The sequence below is a fragment of the Microtus ochrogaster genome, chromosome 2 (genome assembly GCF_000317375.1).
Source record: "Microtus ochrogaster isolate Prairie Vole_2 chromosome 2, MicOch1.0, whole genome shotgun sequence".
Taxonomy (NCBI): domain Eukaryota; kingdom Metazoa; phylum Chordata; class Mammalia; order Rodentia; family Cricetidae; genus Microtus; species Microtus ochrogaster.
In genome coordinates this window covers 5422659-5425645 of record NC_022010.1, presented here as the reverse complement: position 1 = coordinate 5425645, position 2987 = coordinate 5422659, and the positions used below count along the sequence as shown (strand labels likewise).

Genomic DNA, 2987 nt, shown 5'->3' with positions numbered 1-2987 from the left:
TAGACCAGGCTGGTCTCGAACTCACAGAGATCCACCTGCCTCTGCCTCCCGAGTGCTGGGATTAAAGGCGTGCGCCACCATCGCCCGGCTAGGCATAAAATTATTATTTTTTTTCTTTTTGGGTTTTTGAGACAGGGTTTCTCTGTAGCTTTGGAGCCTGTCCTGGAACTCGCCCTGTAGACCAGACTGGCCTCCGACTCCCACGCGCTGGGATTAAAGGCATGTGTCACCACTGTCCGGCTCAAATTATTTCTTTGTGTGTGTGCATGTGGGCAGGTGCTGTTGTGTTAAATGCTTATGTGGGGCTTAGAGGACAACTTTGGAAGTTATTACCTCCTGCCACCTTTATGGGAGCTGAGGACGGAACTCAGGCTATCAGGTCTGACACAAAGTCCTCTTAGCACTCTTGCTAAGTTACCCAGGCTGACTTTGAACTTGTGATCTTCCTGCCTTCCGGCTCCTGAGTAGCTCGGATTATAGGCATGTGCCATCATACTAGACCAGGACTGACATATTTGTGTAGCACAAGTTCTTAATACTGGCTTGTCTTTTGTTTGTTACAGATCTCATGCAGCCCAGGCTAAGTCTTTTAGTCTCGAACTTGATCCAAATTCCTGATCCCCCTGCATCTCCCCACGTGCTGGGATCTCTCTCTCTCTTTCTCTCTCCCACGCAATGAGGGAGCTGCTGCTTAATATGGGGATGGGTACCGAACCTTAGTCCTCAGAAAAACCTGCTTTACCCACAAAGATCGAAAATAACAAGTGCGATAGTCCACAGAAAACCCAATAAAGACCAAAACACCTTACTTTTAAACATAGAATGTTCAGTCTCCGTAGAGACTGTCAAAAATTGCCAATGCCGACTATATTTCAAGTCGTCATGGCGGGGTATTGGGAAAAGTTTTCAATTAGCAATAATCGCGCCTCGGATAAACCTCATTGGCTACGATACTGCCACTGCGCAAAGCTGACGAACTACCGTGCTCGCTCAGCCTGCCAGGTCTGAAGATCCGCCTCACAGTCACGGTGAGCTCCTGCCCACGCGCGACCACCACGCGACGGGCCCAAGCCCAGCAGCTCCATTGCAGTCATCTGCGTGGACAGATTCTTGCCGGTGGGTCATCTCGCATCCGGACGCTCGTGATTTTCAAACAGCGCAACCGTCGCTTGGGATGCTGGGGGACTCTTATGCAAATGAGGCTAACGTCATCGCGATGGCCGGGGTGGAGACTCGACGGCGGAGGGAGAACGCGGGTAAGGAGAAACAGACCTCGAGGGGACGTGAGTCCCGTCGGTCAGCCTAGCACTCGGGAGGAGGGAGGATTGCTGCGAGTCCTATGCCATCAGGGATGCTTCTTGTCAATAAAACTAAGATTCCTTTTAAATAAACGGCGGGCGGTTGTGGGAAGGGAGGAGAAACGTCAAGAAAATAACTTCAAACGTGAACTCGGCAAGGATATCGAGATCGCAAGCAGAAAACATTAGTATTAGAGAAAACAGTAACAAACACAAAGGTAAATAATAGAAAAGTAGCAACAGTAACAGAAAGAGAATTAAGTTTAAATAGTAAAAAGAGATTGAGGAACGCGGAAAACCACATCTATGCTCAGTAAAACTAAGTCCATTATGCTTTTTTCAAACCACAATATTCAGTCTCCGTAGAGACTGTCAAAAATTGCCAATGCCGACTATATTGCAAGTCGTCACGGCGGGGTATTGGGAAAAGTTTTCAATTAGCAATAATCGCGCCTCGGATAAACCTCATTGGCTACGATACTGCCACTGCGCAAAGCTAAAGAACGCCGCCCCCCGCGCATCGCCCCTTGGAAGCGAGGGTCCTGTTACAGGAAGGGGGTTTTTCAAGTCGAGGGGGGAAAACCTTCTATTATTGTTAGCCTGAAAATTAGAGCGCCTGTTACAATCTTATGGTGCTCCCTGTGTGATACATAGAAGGGAGATTATTGGTTTATTTAAGTAGGTTTGCGTGAGGAAATGCAGCAAAGTACTATGGGAACAAACATGCTAATTTACTCAGTTCCGAGAGTGCAAGCGGCGATTGGCGGAACTGGCGTTAGGGCGTGAGTTATTCCGTTGGCTCCGAGTTACCACATTTTGTAAGGATGCTTGTTTTTGATCTTAACACAATAAAATATGTGTATAAAGTCTACATAACATAAAATGTAGTTTTAACTGTCTTAAGGGTAAATTCAGTGTCGTTGAATATATTCACATACATCTCCAGAACCTTTTGATCTTCCCAAACTAAAACTTTAAACTCTGACATTAAACTCTGATCTCCCTAGCCCCTTTTCATGACCAGCCCTTGGCAACCGCTCTCACTCTAGATGTTTTACAAAGCTGAAAACAGGTAATGTCTGTGTTTCTCTTGCCGTAAGAATTCTTTTTAAGCTGGGCGTGGCGGCACACACCTTTAATTCTAGTACTTGGGAGACGAAGGCAGGCGGTGGATCTCTCTGAGTTCGAGGTCAGCAAAGACTACTGAGAGACCCTGTTTACAAAAGGAAGGAAGGGAGGAGGAAGGAAGGAAGGATTATTGCTAAGATTTATTTATGTGTACGAGTGTTTTACTTGCACACGTGCCTCATGGGAATTTCTGGTATCCATGGAAGTCAGAAGAAGGTATCAGATCCTGGAGTCTCACACAGGTTTGTGAGTCACCACGTGGGTGTTGGGAACTAAACCCAGATCCTCTACAAGAGCAGCCAGTGCTTTAACCGCTAATCATCTCTGTCCAGTCCCTTATTGTTATTTTGTGTGTGTCCCTATTCCAAGTGCTGGGATTAAAGACATGTGCCACCACTTCCCGGCCTACTGGAACATTTTATGACTCATCCATATTGTAATACTCATCTAGAGCTCATGCCTTTTTTTTAAAATATTTATTTATTTATTATGTATACAATATTCTGTCTGTATGCCTGAAGGCCAGAAGAGGGCGCCAGACCTCTTTACAGATGGTTGTGA

At 46.2% G+C, this 2987-nt stretch overlaps 2 non-coding genes across 2 annotated transcripts; both read right to left on the bottom strand.

Annotated features, from left to right (window-relative positions):
• Positions 1-830: 830 nt before the first annotated feature.
• LOC113458310 lies at positions 831-971 on the bottom strand. The gene has a single exon (XR_003378699.1). It is a non-coding gene; the product is annotated as a U4 spliceosomal RNA (small nuclear RNA).
• A 684-nt stretch (positions 972-1655) lies between these two features.
• On the bottom strand, positions 1656-1796 carry LOC113458312. The gene has a single exon (XR_003378700.1). It is a non-coding gene; the product is annotated as a U4 spliceosomal RNA (small nuclear RNA).
• Between the last annotated feature and the right edge of the window lie 1191 nt (positions 1797-2987).